At 38.4% G+C, this 19,715-nt stretch overlaps 2 protein-coding genes across 4 annotated transcripts in view; one reads left to right on the top strand and one right to left on the bottom strand.

Moving 5' to 3' along the window:
* Positions 1-19,715, top strand: part of osp (outspread) — a 534,113-nt gene that overhangs the window by 30,760 nt on the left and 483,638 nt on the right. The window lies entirely within an intron of this gene.
* The window catches only part of LOC135701770 (CLIP domain-containing serine protease B15-like), a 279,004-nt gene continuing 266,675 nt past the window's right edge, over positions 7,387-19,715 (bottom strand). Inside the window, exon 5 of the transcript XR_010517660.1 lies at positions 7,387-7,399. The gene's annotated coding sequence lies outside the window, so the exon portion shown is untranslated. The remainder of the gene's footprint in view (positions 7,400-19,715) is intronic.

Here is a 19,715-nt window from a genome sequence, read left to right on the forward strand (position 1 = left end):
ATCAACATACTTCCCTGAATGTATCCAAATGATTCTTTAGTCTTTCAGCTTCAATCTGATTATATTTGTAGGACCGAGCAATCCTGTTATGCCAGATTTTTCTTCAAATGAAGCATACGTACTACAAAATGGGGCTGATTTCGAGTTGCCGATAATAGAACAGCTGGTTAACACGCAGTTCTAATGGGAAGGTTGCCGAAGAAAAAGAGGCTGCCGACAATAGTCACACTCACCTGAGAAGTTTAGAGCGTTGTAAAAACGCTTTCATACAGTTTTGAAGAATTCTGTCGATTGGAATGGATAGAGAAGCAAGCAGCAGATGAATTGAAACAAACAGACACGTCATATATGTGCGTGACGCTGTGAAAATGCTAATAGAAGTGCGGACGCTGCTTAGATTGACGAGAATACGTAAATTCCCCTATTTGCATTTAAAGTTTTCAAATGAAAAAAATAACAAATCGCAGAGTTGGCAACACTATAGACACATTCGCAAAATGGAATCGTCCAAATAGCTTAAAAAAAATGGTATTAAAATCGGCAAAATGGGGAGGGGGCAGTCCTCAGAGCCGGGGGTTGGTCGATTGGTGCAAAACTTTAGATTTTGTAGTTTTGGCTTAATATAAGTAGCAAATGCATCGAACCTCTCCGATTTGAATAAGAATTGGTTGGTCTTGTTCAAATCGGAGAGGTTCGATGCATTTGCTGGGTCACTTGAATTGGAATGACCTATAAGGGAGCATCCATAAATGACGTAGCATATTTTTGATCAATTTTAGACCCCTCCCCCCCCCTCGTAGCTTATTTTGCTATATCCAATACATGGCCGGTCACAAATTCTGAAACCCCCACCTCCCCCCTCAAATCCTACGTCATTTATGCATGTTCCCTAAGCAGTAACATAAAAGCCACATTTTTATTAATTTTGGGCAGGAGAACTTATGATCATCATTTAAAAAAAATGCAAATTAGGAAACTTCCTAAACATTGAAAATTACCTCGCCCCAGGCCTTAGAAAAAAAAAAATAGTTTAGAAATGACTTCATACGATCTGTTATGAAAAGGGGTTAAAGAAAATTAAACTCCTAAAATTATGTAAAGTCTTTTAACTATATCTTGCATACCCTTCTCTCACTATACCTTCCGATCATTGACTGATTGATTTATTGATTGATACACGTTAAAAGGCATTCCACAAATGAAAGATTCCTTCGACTGAATACTCTCTTTGAATATGCTTCATTATGCTCATTATGATTCTATTCTCCAGCAACAAATAAAATCCCTGTTTTGCAGCGCCAATTATGCTTTCTAATCAAACGGCTAATTCAGTGCCATTCGACCTTAGCGAGTTCATTCTCAAGTCAAGAATAACTGTTACTGCCTTGCCTCATTTGATTGGTACCCTCTTTTTGCACCTCAAAATGCATTCAAGATGCACATCCGCACTCATCATCGACAACAACGACGATGACGATGGACGGCACTCTGTGTCGCAGTGAAAGAAATTCTGATTGACCGCACATCAGACTGCGGTGTGGTGCGGCGACGCCGGTGACCGTGGATTGAAGAAAGCATTTTGCCAACCGTGCTGTTATTGCTGTTCTTTCGGTGCATTCTGTGCTGCTGTCGATGGATGCAGCCTCAGTTAGTTGATCTTCCACTGGCTGTGGGAGGACGATGCGATGGTGGTGGATGGTGCGGTTGGTGCTATTACTTTTTGCACTCTCTCCCGAGAGATGATGATGATGGTGATACCGGACTGCTTCTGCAAGTGCTGGATGACCGTTTCGGAATAATGCCGCTCTCTTTGACTACCACGGTGGTGGCGGCTGATCGTTCGTTCCTTTATGCGGTCGATAATGTTTATTATCGTTATTATTATTATTATACATAACTTTCCCGTACATTTGTAATTACTAATTTTTCATATTGGGTACCGTTAGGCTCTGTGTTTTCTAACCATCCGTCCGGGACCTGGTCCGGGCTCATATATGAGCAAGTAAGATCTTTGTAGCAAGATGCCCACTAATCTCCTAGGTGAAGTCACTTCGCAGACTCAGTCTCCGAGCCGGCCGTTCAACGGAGGCCACTTTTCAAGAGCGTTGGATTAGCACATTTTGCTCCGCTGTTCAACCTCTCCTTTTCTCCGGAGACCTACCTGCCTTCCTCCGTCCGTGGGTCGTCGTCGGTCGTAGGTGTGCGATAACCGAGAGAAGGCGACACATGCGGAAAAGAAGCGAAAAAGATATTTGTACGTTGCAATGTCTTACACATCTCTATAACGTATAGAAACACAACATAATAATGCTCCAGGAATGTACACTCGTTTTTGCGCTCTCCGTTCGTCCCGGGCCAGGTGTTGCTTGTCCCCGTCTTCCCCCAGCCAGGTAGAGCGCATTCCCAGGAATAGTTTGCCGGCACGATGATCGTGTTCGAATCTGTTTGCGTCCGCATATATGCCATAGGGGTGCGAGCTGCTCGTGATGAACATCGATTCCTCCTCTGGCCAAGTGGAGAGTGATGCAAGATGTGGGTGCTTTAGTCGGTAATCTGTTCCCATATTTCAGACCTATGGGATGTGCCATTCCATGGCTTCTTGTAATGATCCTACACGGTCACAAGAAATAGCTACGTTCTAGACAAATGCACCAGAAATGGGCAACAAATCTTCCAAATGCACGCAACATTACCGACTTTACCGGTGGGAACGTGACAACTTTGAAAGCAATCACAGGGTCGGAAAATTGAACAGAACTGTATTCATCGATCGTTCTTGTCTCACACTTTCAGTTCCTCTAAATTGGAAATATAACCCAATAAAGTTATTATCGTGTTAACATAATTACCAATTTTTTCCTTAATTTATTCGAAATGTGTTGTTTGTTATTTCTTTTCGGTTTTTTATTTGCTTGCACTACACCCTCCCTCTCATTTTCAACCTTTCGGTTTTGGGGTTTTATCTTCAACTTGTACGTATTGCTACCTGAGTGTTGCTGTGCCGGTGATTTCTTATTACCGTTCCCGTCATTCGTACTCAGGTACTTATCTGCTTGCTATTGCATTCAATTTTTACATCGATTTCGGACAAAGGCATTCCTGATCGTCGTGATGCCCGGCACTGTTGACCTGGAAAAAATTGATGTTTATCACCGCGGTGCCGAGTTGCACAATCCTCAAAGAGGCTGCACCTGGTGGGTGCCAAACCGTGCAGGGGATAATTATAGTGATATTAAATTTAATTAGAGCTATCCGAATTTTGTTTTAATTTTTCATCAGTGCGATCATCATTCCACAATGGACGTTAATAAGCTGATAATTGATTAGTACATTGCCGCATTGGGGTGTCAGGGTTTGTGTTTTTTCTCTTGTAATTAAAGTAGCCAGCGAGGAATTGAGGACATAGGAACTTATCTGAATTAATTAGAATTTTTGTTTTGTTAAAAGACGTGATAAAAATAATTTCCAATGTAACCAGGCCTCCCTACAATCTAATATCATGTTTTAACCTTCATTTTCTATAAAGTGTAAATGTGCCTATCAAATAATAATACGATTAAAAACTCTAAGTTAAGACTAGCCTAAGCATTACATTTATCAATAACTAGTTATGTAAATAATAATAGATGCAAATACAATCTTATTTAAGCTCTATGATACTAAATTTGACTCCAGGTTGTTTATCACTGCCTAACAAGCTCAAAATAGCACGTAAATTTTATCATAGTTTTTTTTTTAGTATCGTTCTTAGCCAACACGCATATTTATTAAAGCCGCTATATTTAAATATGTATAAATTGTTCGAATTCATGGGCCATCTGATATGCAATGTATTACGGAATTACGGTATACCTTGTTTATTCGAGTAGGTGGGCGATAGTAATGTGACCGGTAGAAGCCAATGATGGCTTAACCCAAATGGCTTATTGGTGTAGTGAAATGTAGAAATGTGTAATGTCATTTGTATTTCATCGCAATGTCGCTGTTTGCGACAACGTCACGTTCACTGATTGCAGTATGAAATGTTGTGCTGACGTGACGCCCGCTTGCCCAGCAATGTTTACAATATATTTCTCACGCAACACGAGAAAAGGGCCTATCATTGTTGATCGATTCTCTTAATTGATGTTCTCTTTCGTGAATAACCCGACTGCAAATGAATTTTCCATTGAGTGTGTTGTTTCATCTTCTGTCGAACTATGCTGCGAACTTAGCGAGAAATTCTTTTATGTAACCGTGGTAAACCAAAGAGAAAGTCGATGAGGAGAAACGATCAACGAGGATAGGCCCTTTTCAAATGTTACGCGAAATTTGCTTTTAGCACAATCAAGCTGTCTGTTGCGTTAAGTTAAAGAGAGGCTTTTATCAGTACATGATCTATACAATTCATATAAGTCTGAAATTTCAGAAATCCAGGATCTGAAACATAGAATTAGAATCTTGAAAAATAAATACTGTGTCTTGATCATTTTTCCAAGTCTGAGATCTGCAACTTTATTAAAATTTAGTATTTTTTAAACTTCTTGAATATTTTTTATTTTCTGGATCTTCCATTTCTTAGCCCCCAGAACCCAGAATCCGGAAAATTTTATTAAGCCCAAAATTTTTCTGTTTTTCTCATTTTCGATCTTTAAATTGATTCTAAATGCACGATGCAAATCAAGTCTTAATTGTGGACCATATTATTTTGTCTTAATCCATTATATCCGTGATCCTGGAAAATAAATCCTCAATCCCAAAATTTAGAAAAAAATTCACGTATAAAATCAAGTTCTAGAAGCTAGAAAATGTTGCAAATTCCAGAGTCTGGAATAATTTACTATCTTCAAGATCTTGACAATTATCTATTGAGGCGATATCTTTATTTTGTATATTTCCAGTATTTCAAAAAAAAAAAAATAGTTCGTGATATATTATTTTTTTCTAATTATGAAAACTTTGATTCTTCAAAAATTTTTATGGCTATTCCTTTGGGAGAAAGTTTTTTTTTAATCTAGTTTAATTAACAATTAATTTTTTTTTATCAAATCAAGCTTTTCATATCAAATCAAGAAACCTATTAAGGAACTTGAAAAAAACCTGAAATTGCAATTCTCAAATCCAGTGACCACCCAAGTCTAAACATTTTATTTTCTTACCATTGATGATATTTTGTCAAAAGTTACTGAAAATGATCGACTTCATATCTTTATTACGTCACTGTAATAATCTAAATCGAGTATGGATGATTTTTTAAAGCTTTGTCATCACCTTTATTCACCAACAGTGATTCTCTCCATTTAATTTTCAAAACAGTCAGATGACAGTAATTCCATTCGGTTATGGAGCAGAGATCCAAGAAAACAATGAAGTAGAAACCTTACTGTTTTACTTTGTTCCCTGAAAGTTTAAATGAAAATCCGACTAAAAATGAATTTTTGTCGACCATTTTTGTGTCTCACTTTTTTCGAGTACAGTCTTTATACTAATACCTCAATCTACTACAAACCATTGTACAAGACGCTTCAGTTAGAAACAATACAATAGTTATACTTGGAGGCATTTTTAAGAATGTGGAACGAAGTTTAATATTCATGATGTTGGCCGTTGAACAAAGGAAACTTTAACGAAAATTCATTTGAATTGTCGAGGTTAGTTCCTACGTAATTTTTTGAATATTTGGAAGAGAATTTTTAGAATTTTTTTCACGATAATTCTAAGGAGAACTCAAGGCAATCTAAAGGAGAAACTCATGTAAGTTCTGAGGATAAGCTCAAGAATGTTTTAAGAGAAAAATAATCTATAGGATTTTTTGGAGAATACTTATACCCCGTTCACATTACATCGTATATCACGTGATATACGTTGTCTTGCAATGAGCACTCATACATCTAATATTCACTGGAAATCCTATGTATGAGTGCTCATTACAAGACAGCCTATATTACGTGATATAGGCTGTAATGTGAACGGACTATTAGGGAGTATGCAAGAATAAGGATTACAATTAAATCTGAAAACAATTCCAGGAGAACTTCAAATGAATTCTAAGAGTGTTCTGACTTGAATGTCAAGCAAATTTTGATCAGAAATCTTTGAAAATAATGTGAGGAGAAGTGCAAATGAATTCTTAGTAGAAATTAAAATGTGTTACAAGGGTATTCCGGGATAATTTTTAGAATATTAAAAAGAGAAAGTTTGAGCATACTGAGAGGTAAGCACATATCATCGGTAAGAGACGTGTGTGTGAGAAAATTTGCAAAAAATCTCACCGGTGCCCTTAGATTTTTGCGCAAATTTTCTCACACACACGTCTCTTACCGATGATATGTGCTTACCTCTCAGTATGTTCAAACTTTCTCATATAATTGTTTATGACTGCAAAGTCGCTAAACCGTAAATCAAATTGAAAAGAGAGTTTCAAGGAAATTACGAGGAGAATTTCAAAGAATCAATGAGAATACTGATGAGATCTAAAAAGTAACTCATATTTTAATAACACTTTGAAAATTTTCAAGATCCTGGACTTGGAGTTTGAAACATTAAGGCTTGAATTGTTTAAGAGATCTTAGCCATAGAAATGTTAAACTTCTAATTTAATGGTTTTCATTGTGAAGTTGTTCTTTTAAAACTGATTGTTATGTCTGAAAATCGGTTGTGGAGATAAATCTGTCGTTTTACCAAAAATTTAATATTTTTTACGCAATTGGAGAACAGCTTTCTTTAGTATTATTTTAGTTTTCTTTATTACCGAGACTTAGCCGTAAACTGATTTATTATGAACATGGATATTTTCCGTAAAAGTTCCATAAAATCCAAGAAAATTCAGGGAATTTTATTTAGCAAAATGAGTAGACACCCTGCAATGAAATCATCTAAAATGTAAATAAATTAACTAGATAAGATAAAGGCATTGCAGTCCCGTAAAATCAAAATATTGCACTTACATCACTCAAATGATGAATTAGAACCCTTTAAATGTAATCATTTCTCAACTTTAAACGGTTAAGGAAACCTCTGAGCAACAAACATTTTCAAATTCAAATTCTCAATATATAATCATGACAGGTTAACATAGACGAAAACCTGTAATATCAAAATAATATAATATTAATGATTAGTAATTTAATTTAAATTAAACTTTATGCACAATTCCAGCACTAAGAACGATTATTGCAGATTTGATCCAACATACCTGTCACGTGAATTGTTTTCATTTCTAGGTCGGCGCCTCAAATGAGATTATTATTGCAAATTCAGATAAAAAAAATTCCCAATACACTACCACTTCAAAATTTTACGATGGCAGTAACACTCCATGATGTGCGAAAATAAGAGCACAATTATAGGCACGTGACTATTTCTGAATCATTGTGGATTTTTATTTAACCGCAAAGCGCAAAGCGCCAACATCAATTATCTGTCCTAGGTGCTAAGAATGTAATTTTACATCTGCGATGCGATAACGTATCGTCCAAGTCAAGATCCTCGGAGCCCCTCAAGCGATAAGCGAGCTGTGTTTTGATTTATTTTTATTGTATTTGTTGTTTTCCGTTATGGTTATCAATCATTGGTATATTGTACGTAAGCCCCGTGTACCGAAATAGTCTACACTCACACACCCACAACGCACGTCGTCATCATAGCCGCCGTCGCAAGCGGTCCGATCGCAGCTGTTCTGATTTGGTCGTTAGATTTCGCTCACTTTTCTAACTAGGTATTGCAACGATACCAATTTTGATAGATGCATGAGACTGTCCAATTTAAAAGGAAGAGTAACGACCGTACCATGTGTGGAAGAAAAGCAATTGGTTGCACCGCCCACGCACATAAAGAAAACTCGAGCCAACGCCTCTGAAAACTGCACCAACTCCACGTTGGTTAGCTGGCCGCTGCTAGACCAAATTAGACAACTGGAGTTGTGTGGTATTTTCTACTTGGATTTTCGTGTTTTTGCAGAGGGGGGCAACAACAGGACGAGATATTTATTTTTAATCTTACTCAAACGGAACGATTTTGATCAACGATTCTCCGGTTGGTCCAGCTCGTTCCAACGTTGAGACCCATCATGCAGAGTGGCTGCAGCAGTGTTGTAAAAGTCAAAGATTTGGTCCTAATTGAAACTTGTTTCTGGCTGGAAATCTCACATGGACCACATAATAATAAATAGCTTGTAGTAGAGCGATGAAAGACCGAGATAGGTCGAACTGGACCGGAGAGTCAAAACTTCCAGGCAGAACCAGTGGCGTAGCTTGGGTATGTGTTGCGCGTGCTTTTTGGTCGTCAGATACATCCAACTCACCTCATAGCTACGTCCCTGTTTCTTAGTGAGAGGTTCATTGATGCAGTTGGCCAAATAGATGTCCAATAGAAAACCCACTGAAAGCGATGCAAGCGGGCGTCGTCATGGTCGTTCGATTGTAAATTAAATTCCATCATCTAGAGAAAGAGCGATCATCGTGGTCTTCGTCGTCGTCTTGGTTATACATGAAGGCTGAGGCTAGGAAACGGTCATCAACGAAAGCACAATAAAAAATGTTTTTCTTCAAATAGCGTGGAGACTAATAAAATAATCAGCCTGGCCACTTTCGAGAGACCTTATCGCAGGGATGAAATGGATTGGCTGGAGAGATGAGGAAGGAGATTTTCGAGTGTGTATGTATGTATAGGATTCAAAGCTGGTGAAATGAAAGGAGAAAGAACAAAAGGCCACTCACCGTGGCTAACAATTGCAACTGGGCGGCACGGACGACTGACGCCGGGTGCGATGAAGGGCACGTTCAATAAAAGTGGCGGAACTTGCAACGGAGAGATGTGATGTGAGAAAAAGCTAATGCAGGTTCCCGGTTTGCCGGCATCGATCCAGGCTGGGGACTCGAGATGACGGAGAAAGAAGCCGAACAGGAAATGTATAGAGGCGATTAATCTTCAACAAATTTCTGCAGCTGGCGCCTTTCTTTACGAACGGCTCTTGACCATTTGTGGCGTGAAATGAGTTGGCATAAGAAAGATTTCTGCGATTGAGATGGGCGATTGTTCTCCACAATTACATTTGCAAGCTCATGATCAAAAGTATTCGGTGAAGCTTTTTACTCTTTGTTGGTATCATAATCTCACAATTGCTATACATACATATGGACCGTCTGCGGCAAAGGTGTGAATTTCTGTTCTGACAGTTGTGAGTACCGAGTTATTGGCGATATAAGTAAATAGTCTTCGCCGCGCTTCAGGTGCTTTTTCACTTATCAGTATTCGCTAATCTGGCTTAATATTACTGGACGCTTAATTACTTCTTCTTCTTCTTCGTTCATGCTTTTTACGCTTCTGTAGGGAGTGTTTTGCCGGCTCTCAACTTAGTATTCTAGATGCACTTCCACAGTTATTAACTGCGAATTTACTCTGTCAACTAATGCATGAATTTGTATATTGTGTGCCAAGCACAATGATAATCAGGGAAGTCGAGAAAATTTCCAACCGGAAACATTTTCTTGACCGGTCCGGGAATCGAACCCGCCGCCTCGGTAATGCCGTGTCTTTACCGACTAAGCTATCTGAGGCCCCACGTTTTTGTCTCTACAAAGCTTGAAGAACACAGTTTTGAGCTAACATGGAAAAATGTATAACATTGTAACTCCAATGCGGTTTCAAGAGCCTAGAACAACTATAAAGGGTGTCCACGATGGAATTGCCACACCATGAAATTGCTCTAACTTTTTAACCGTTGGGTAGAATTTAATGAAAATTTGGGTGGATTTAGTTCATAGTGCATTATTTACATCCTGCAAGTTTTAAAGTCCTGTGATCAAAACTCGCGGAAATGGAGTCGAAAGAACAGCTCGTGCGTGATAAAATCTTGCGCATTTATCACGAGAACAAGGATCTCTCGCATCGTTCCATCGCTAAAACGTTGGGAATCGCGAATTCCACGGTGTCGCGAGTGATTAAGCGGTTCGAGGAACGGTTGACCACCGATCGGAAGCCCAGAAGTGAAGGAAAAAGTATTCCGTACAACACCAAAAATCACAACCGCGTAGTTGGGGCCTTCAACCGAAATCCGAACGCCTCCGTTAGGGATGTGGCTAAGAAGCCGCACCTAAGCCGAAGTTTTGTCCAGAAGGCCAAAACTAAGGCTGGGCTTCGAACGTTCAAGGTACAAAAGGCCCCTAATCGCGACGAGAAGCAGAACAAGTCCGCCAAAACCCGTGCCAGGAAGTTGTACCTCAACATGCTGACGAAAGTTGAATGCTGCATCATGGACGACGAAATATATGTGAAGGCCAACTTCAAACAGATCCCCGGCAACCTGTTTTTCACGGCCAAGGATAAGTTCAGCGTTCCGGAGCATGTCCGCACTCAGAAGATGTCCAAATTTGCGAAGAAATTCCTGGTTTGGCAAGCCATCTGCACGTGCGGGAAGCGGAGTGCACCTTTCGTGACCCAGGACACGATGAACGGACAGGTGTACATAAAAGAGTGCCTCCAGAAGCGGCTGCTTCCTCTCCTGAAGGCCCACAACGTCCCAACAATCTTCTGGCCGGATTTGGCCTCATGCCACTACTCCAAGGACGTGCTGAAGTAGTATGCGGACAATAAGGTCAATTTCGTGCCGAAAATGTTTAACCCTCCCAACACTCCGGAGCTCCGCCCCATCGAGAAGTACTGGGCGATTATGAAGCAGCACCTTCTTAAACGACCTAAGGTAGTGGAGACAGTCGAGGAACTGAAGAAAGTATGGGTTTACATGCAAAAAAACGGTTGATTCACATGTTGTGCAGAATCTTATGGCCGGGGTTAAGGCCAAGGTGCGGGCATTTGCGTATGGACTGTAAATAAAATACGAGTAAAATGGTAAAATGAAGTTTAATAAGTATTTCTCAATCCCTGAAAATTTGATGGCAATCGGATGAAAACTCGAATTTTGCGAATCAATTTTGTGTGTGGCAATTTCATCGTGGACACCCTTTACATGAAAATTGATTGTTTATAATGCACACCCTCACTGATCTACACTCAGCTTTTTTTTAAATCAAAAAAAAAATCCTACCAAGATTTTGGTTTTTTCACGTGCTAAATATGCCATTTGATTAACTATGACTCAAAACAGCTAATATGATTTGAATAAGTTGTATCGTTTTAGAGAAATCGTTATAAACGTACCATATACATTGTGACTGACCTGCGTAAACGACGTAAACAAACGTGTAAAAAAACGACGTAAACAACCGTAAAAAAAGACTTGAGTGCAGGGTTGCTTCCACTCACTTGCTATAAAAAATATTATTCAGAATTATGAAATCATTTGATGATATAATGCTATGTTGTACTTGCAAGAACCAAGAAGAAGGTGTACAGTATGTGGTTGTCAGAACTTCAAAACCAGCGATCTTATGATTCGTGAGCGTTCACTCAGAGTAAGCGCTCACGAATCATGAAATCGCTGATTGTGACATACTGAAAGCAATATTGACAGGTCAAACACATACTTCACATACTTGTAACATACAAGTACTAATTACCATTATAACATCTAATTATTTCATAATCCCAAAAAAACAATTTTTTATAGAGTTGGTTGGAAATGCTAACATGAAGCTTTAGTGTGATGATTTATTAGCTAGAGAATGATCTTTAGAAGAGGGTAGGTGGATAGTTCCGTTAGAGTACGGCAGTATGAAAATTGAATAGAAGTTGAAAATGAGCGAAGGGCCATTAAAGCGACAGTTTTTCAAGATGGACGCACATTTTTGCCTAGCCCGTACGATGTACGCGGGGACTTGAAGTATGTCTCCAAGTCCACAGGCAAAAATGTGCGTCCCTCTTGTTGCTCATAAACTGACTGCGGCTGTGGAATAGTTCTAGCGACGTTTTCATCACTACCTAAAGCCCCACGCTGCGAGAGCATTTCCAGTCGATGGTGTGTTATAATGCAGTTCTTCTTTACCCAACTATTGTGTTGCTCCTCTCGTCATGACCAACGTGATCATCTCAGAGAGAAAGCAGTAGGGTGATTGTTGCGTGCTGTACCATCATCAGCATTGTTGACGGCTACTCCCGCCTTGAGTTGTTACATTCAAAGTGTTTTTTTTTTTTTTTTTTTTTTTATGTTACTTCATACGCGAAGTTAACGATTTTCAGAGTTGGTTGGAAATGCTAACATGAAGCTTTAGTGTGATGATTTATTAGCTAGAGAATGATCTTTAGAAGAGGGTAGGTGGATAGTTCCGTTAGAGTACGGCAGTATGAAAATTGAATAGAAGTTGAAAATGAGCGAAGGGCCATTAAAGCGACAGTTTTTCAAGATGGACGCACATTTTTGCCTAGCCCGTACGATGTACGCGGGGACTTGAAGTATGTCTCCAAGTCCACAGGCAAAAAATTTTTTATAGCAAGTGAGTGGAAGCAACCTTGCTTGAGTGTACTATCCTGAGCACCAAAGATGCGCATAGACTGAATTAATTTACTTGGATATATACAGTAGCGGACAAAAGTATATCATCTTGCTAATTTTATTCTATCCACATGATTCACATTACTGAAATTGCTCAAACTTTATACAAATTCTGTCTATTAAGCTCAACATTATACTAATAAATTCTAGATATTTTATCAGCCACGACTTCAGAAAATGGCATGTACATCCGGAAAAGTTACAGCTCTTTGAACTTTTATGGGGAGAAGAAATAGCAAGGTGGTATACTTTATCTAGTATCGTTTCTGACGGTATCATCCAAGCACTTGGTGATCTAGTAGATCATATGATCTGAACTATTGTACAATAAGGATTACCCAGAATTTGTTATAGTTTTGGAAACTTACGCTGAACATGACTGCGCATGTGCCGTTGCTAACGATATTTTAACTTTAAAGCCCTATATTAAATTTATATTGCACAAAAAGGCGATTAGTGGGCAATTCTTCGTTGCATACAGAGTAAATATTTACATTTTTTGACAAAGCTCAGATATTCATGACATATCCTGACGCATTAGATCGCTTTTTTCATTCGCGTTGTTTTCAAAGATCAAACTGACATGATTACCATGATTTGTCAATGATGTAAATATTAACACGTCGTGCATTGAAGAATTAGAGGTCTTGATGGTTACTTGGATAGAATATCACACGATCTGAACTCGCGTTTAGTTTGGAAGACCAAGGACGTTGAATTCATACAGTATTGTTTTCTAAGCGTATAACATCATAAGAACCTGGTTGGATATATTCCTTTAGCACTGATTTCGTCGATCTTCAAATATGTACTACAGAATATTTTGAATTGAGTTTTTCAACACAGATTGATTCAACCATAACTTTGATACTTCAATAGAAAGTGATTTATAATTTTGCACATGTTTTGGACACCAAATGTTTATGCGGTTTAAGAAATCTAGGTTATCAAATCTGGACATGAATTTCCCTAATAACATTTTTATGGTTATTTTCCTATGCACGTGTTCGGGGTATCATCCGAACCATTTGTGTTCTATTTCTATCATTGGGGTTTTCGATTCTTTTTGGTATTTTTATTAGGATTTCCTTTCATAGTTTTCCTCTATATTTAATAACCGAATCAACAAATCTGCTTGAGAAAATATGCGTCTATTAATCCCGGATATTTTATTCATCCAATTACAAGAGGTTGTCATTAGAGTGGTCCGAAATTTGAAATGTTTGGTCCACAATGCTCAAACGGATTTAAGTCGGGACTTGATTAGCCTCCCAAAACTTTAACACATTTGGTAAGAAACTGACTTAGCACAAATCATTTGAAGTTTATAAGGTTACCTGGATAATTGGAAAACCAAATGTTTTGTTCATATTCAACAACTCACCATATGACTCTCAGCTACAACTTTGCTCAAGACCACTTTTCGATAAAATGTAAGGCACAAAAGTTATTAATTGTTCAAGTCACTGGTATCTTATTATTATCAACTGGCCACATTGGTCTTTCTAGTGCGTAAAATAGGGCACCAAAATCATGGCTACTATTTCACTCTGCACAATACAGTGTTGCCTACATCAAGGTTATCAATCTCTTAAATAATCAACAACTACAGTGAACTCTCTACAACTACATTTTGAATGACCATCGAAGCTATAGAATAACAATTACATACAAAAAATTTATCACAGCATTCATGAAATTAATGTTTACGTTGGTTCTTTAACTCGATATCGAGTTTGTGGAGACTTGTGGAGAGTTGAAGTATAAAATTTAATGTTTGGATGAAAAATGTTTCTGTTTTCCTTGATTTGTTTTCCGTCGATCTTGTTTTCCATGCTGGGCACCAATTCTACCGACGCCAGGGAGGCAGCTCCCACACCTGACCCTACCTAACGACCCATCAACTCATGAACCGGGGATCACCAGAGATATTATGCCTCAGAACACCCCGGCGGTGCCGACTAGGATTGAACCCAGGCCTGCTGGGGTGAGAGGTAATCACGTTTATCACTACACCACACGCCGATGAATAATGTTGTAGCTGAGAAAATTTTCCACAAGAATATCTATAGAACTTTTAATCAGAGCAATATGAACATTGAACAAAAAATTTGTGCAAAGTCAATTTCTTACAAAATGAGTTCAAATTTCGGGAAGATCCGATTTGAATCCGTTTGAGCACTGTGGAGGGAAAATTTGAAATTTTGCATTATTCTACATATAAAACATGAGGTCATCACCCGTAAGATGCATTTATGCATTGGTTCATAGCTCTAATGAATATCGATAAAACTATACACATAAGAATATTCTCATAGGCAAACTCAAGTCACATTCCATGCAAGGGTATAACAATAATTTCATGGAAGCGTGTTAAAGAAGTATGAATGTATCGTATTTCACGATACAGTTCTTGGTCAGTCCCTTCCCAGAGCAACTTCCCCAAAAGAAGACTACCAACTGTACCCTAGTGTGAACCATGTTACTGCTCATGTGTCGATGATTTGTAGCCATCTTAGCACCGCACTGTAGCCTCGTAATATTTGCCCAAGTTATCAAGACATTGCTTGCTCGGTATCACCCTCCCCCGCTTCATTCGTTTGGAGAACTGCGTGTTTGCTTGTTAGTACAAAATGATATCACAAGATAATGAGGTGCGCTGCGTCTTATCTGTGACACTACAAGGCTAACGAACAACAAATAGGGTAAACGCTCCTATAGTTCCGGTACGTTAGTGTTTACCCACCTTACTCCCTCAATTTTCGTTGGACTTGTACTTTGTACTTGGACTCTCTGAAGGTAATTGAACTTCGATTCCAAGCTAAGCCAATCGAGACGCGCTGATCTGGTTGCTTGCCTGGGTCTCGGAGGAAAAGCGCGTATACATTTTTTAATAAACACTTTTATCCCAGCCACCGATTAAGTGAACACTTTCGAACGAGCAAACCAGTTTTAAGAGGAAAAGCAACCAGAGACCCCCATGGGATCAAGCAACATATGTTGCTGCATTAGGTTGCACAAAAAGCAGCGCAGAATCCGACAACGGCGACGCTTTCGAACGATACAGAAAATCTAATAATAACAATAAATTGTCAGAGTGGGTACGACGACGCATGAAAGTTGCACGAGCGCACACACATTGATTGGGATAGGTCATGAATGAGTCACTAAGCGTCGTCGTCGAATGCACAGAGCGACCCGCTGTTTGATCCAAGTTGCCATTGGAACGCACCGTCAAAGTTTTTCTGGACAACAACACCACCGTAGCATGCGTTGACTATAGCTTGTTACTATAGCAACTGGCATGTGGGGACTATTGAGCAGAAAGTCATAGCGAATGTGAGTTCGTTGCCTTCTCTCTGCTGATACAATGAATATTGAAACAAATTGATTCCATTATCAAACTGGAAGCACCAACAACAACGACGAATGGGATGCGAGAAGCGACGCGTTTTGGCTCAACACTCAGACACGAGATGAATGCGATTGAGAAATAAAGCAAATAGATGGCATGGCTCGTTGAGTCGAGAACAAGTCATTCATGGTCACAGAGTTGAGCTATTTCGATCAATTATATCGAAATTTATCAATAAAATCGTGCGTTCAACAATTACTGTAGAAATATTTTCGTTTTATGAAGTTGGCTTCGTATCCAATTCGCTTTGGGTGTGATGATTGTTTGACTATATACAAACAAAACTAAAATGAATGTATTGGTGGTTTCTGTTGTATTGGTATTGGACTTGAATCTCGCTGTTTTGGCTACACCTGTTAAAGATATTGAATTGCAGGACAACATTTAGTTGAGTTATTTAAAGGCCTATCAGTGTTATAAGAGAATGTAAGCGGGGTTATAGATCATACCTCGATGTAACTTATATGTTGAATTCTTTACGTTACATCAAAACAATACACACATCTGAAATCGTCGTTAAATCGTCAGTACAGAAATGTGTTCATGGCTGGAAAATACACAAATGAGTGGGTTTGCGATTATCTACGATCCATAAATATTTTCTAAACTAATGTGGACGATTATCTACGAAGCTGTTCTAAAACCTCTAAAAAAAAACTGCCCCTAGTGGCGTAACGTATTTTTCCGTGCATATTTGATTAAATCGATGAATTATTAATTGTTTTACATTTCCTTGCACATACGACTCCAAATATTTAAAATAAAGTCTTAGCATATTTCAGGATCCACAGAACTAATTTCTGAGCAAATATGTATAACTGTATCTTATATTTCAGATTTATAAGATAAAATCAATACCCAAACTTAAGTGACATTGCTCCTTATTATGTTCAAATTGTATTTAACGATTATTTTTTTATTTTATTTTATTTCAGGTATGTGTATATAATCTTTTTCAAGTTGCCACGTTTGGCTTCATAATAATGTAAGTATTGCTAATGTGCTCTGGTGATCTGGCTCTCTAGTTCCTATTTATATAAAAATAAAATGGATGTTACTAGACCTGTGCGCCGCCACCGTCAACACTTTTTCGCACGTCTCCGCCACCGTCGTTTTTGAGTCGGATCGCCGCCCTGATGGTTTTTGATACGCCACCGTTACAATTTTGGGTACAACTATGTTGCAATGTAATTATACTTTTGTAGAATATGTTCTTTCTTGCCAACAACTGTACAGAATTATCCAAAAAAATGAATGGTATTTTTACTATAGACAAGATTTTTTTAATCGGTCAACTGATTCCGGAGATACGGGTGGAACATGATCAGGTTATTATGTAATAAAAGACTAAAAGCGCTATAATATATCACATTTGATTCAAACAGAAGACTTACGGAGGTCTTAATGAGTATCCGAAACTACATTGTTCATATCCAGTTGCAGGTATCCCTGAGTAAGTGGTCAGACTCTCTAAAAAATGTTCTAGTAAATCCATAAATTGAATGTGGCATTCGATGGTTGTTAATTAAAGCCACCGTCTTCGGTTTGATAAGACTGTGCCATTACTGATTAAGCTATTTAATTCAGGATAATTATACTTATTGTATAAACCACCATGTCCGGAAGTGTTACAGTTATACCATATTATGGTTTGAATTGAAGTATAAAAATGTGTTATTTTAACAGACACCATAGTAATACGACGATGCACGCCGCAGCCGCTTCCAAATGCTTAGAGTCTTAAGAAATTTTAATTTTTTCAACTAAGGTCGTACTTTAGCCACAGCCAGCACTAAATTATAGTTTGGAAGTTTGACTTCCGACTTCGTTGTTATTGTTATTGTTGGTTTTTTTAATCTCTTTTGCAATGTTACCAATCGCGTCGGAAGTCAATTCATCAGCGACATACATATAATTTTACGTATTACCCTAGAAAACACGAGCTCGTCAATTTTTACGTTCATTATGTTATGTTAAATTAGACGAGATATACATTTCTGCGTTATGAGTCAGGTTACATAGTAAACCTGTTCGCGTACTCGATTTTATGCTTTTTTTGTAAGTTGCTGCAAAAAGTACAGAAACATATTTTTGATTTTTGTTGTAAATAATCTTACAGACGGGAGCAGACCTACTATGAGAAGTTAAAGCTAGTAAAAGTTTGAACGTCTGCCAAAGGCTGTTCCAATCGAACTGTTAAAATGCATTGCTTTGTTGAAGATGCTAATTTCAAATAACAGACTGTAGTGGTAATTTTTATACGATAGATGGAGTAGATGAAAGCATAGAGTTGATAGTTCCGGTAGAGTACGGCAGTGTGAAGATTGCATATAGATATTAGAATAGCGAGCTAGGACAACTTTTAAGGAAGGTACAAATCGGTTTTTTCATCTTTCTTTACCAAACTCCCCCTTTGGAGAGGGATGGTGAGGGGTGTGTCCCCCCCCCCCGCCACCACTGGCAAAAAGAGATGAAAACCGACCCGCTCAAGTACCAACTGTGTGTTTGAAACAGTTATACCGATTTTTTACCGCACTTCAGTTGTTATTTGAAGGAAGGCATCCAGTCGTAGGTTTGCAAATTGCAACTATTGTTTACCCCTACCACGATATGTCAAGTCAACGATGACAGGAGCATGGAAACGATGAAGACCCAAGGTAGTTCACAATGCGTCTCCATCTAGTCACAGCAGCTGTGACTAACGAAATCTATGAGTAACTCACATGCTGGGTGCAACATTCAAGTCAGCCTGGGGCTGTCCATAAACTACGTAGACCAATTTTTAAACATTGCAGATCCTACGTTCCCCCTCGTATACTTTACTAAAATTTTAAAATATTTTTACCAGGCGTATACTTTGGCTGGACTCCCCTCCTCCATTAAAGTGTACGTGGCTTTAAAATAGGCCCCAGTTTGACATTATTAATGTTGCTTTTAAAGATGTTATATCAAAGGTAGAAAAAACATCTCACGAATGTTTAAATACGAAAACATTAATTCTGTATAAAAAAAATTTGCTTCTCCGTTGTAAAAACTGACATTAAATTTGTAGTTAGAAAACATACGTTCTCGATGAACATTTCAAAAGGTCCTATCTGCTTTGATCGATCCTCTTCATCTACTTTCTCTTTTGATAACCACTGATATGCAAACAGATTTCGCGCTCCTTTGACCACATAGGTTGATAAAGGAGGTTCCAATGTAGCGTCCAAAACGTCAAATACAACAGGGAAAGGTTTTACAGCTGAGTTATTAACGAAAGAGATAGATGATGATGTTGAAATGTTTATCTAGATTTGATGTTCATCGGATTTGTTTTGTGTAAAGCTTAAAAAAGCTGTTCAACATTTTGTATTCATCTTTTATCTTTGTTGGTGTAATTTTGTTACGCATAAATGTTATAAAAGCTGGGTAACGGGTATCGGTCTTTTCCTTAAAACGTTTTGAATAGTCTCGTAGAATTGTAGTGGCCGGAAAATGCACTGCTTCCATAAGTACCTAGTATCGAGTCGCAAGTGGCACGCCACCGGACAGCACCATCATCCAAGCAGTTAAGCTGAGCGATAGTAAAACTGCATTACACAACAACAGCCGATCACTTATGTAGTCAGTATGCAACTTACCGACGGACTGTCGGACTTTGACTGATAGTGTGTATAGCAACGGCCATGGTCGAACGAATGTGCGCACAAATGGGTAATTTATGGACGTTGGCAGTGATTGGTTCGAGCGCCAGCCGAGACGATTGGCAACACGAGAAATTTGGTTGTAAAAATATGTACCTGCCTTCAATGCATTTGAAAGGTTTTTAATTAAAATTTTCGCTCATCAAGCACTATGTACTGTTTGCTATCGTTTAATTTGATTAGTAAT

Source organism: Ochlerotatus camptorhynchus, unplaced genomic scaffold (genome assembly GCF_037179485.1).
Source record: "Ochlerotatus camptorhynchus isolate MF236.1 unplaced genomic scaffold, CSIRO-AGI_Acam_v1.1 ptg000176l, whole genome shotgun sequence".
Lineage (NCBI taxonomy): Eukaryota > Metazoa > Arthropoda > Insecta > Diptera > Culicidae > Ochlerotatus > Ochlerotatus camptorhynchus.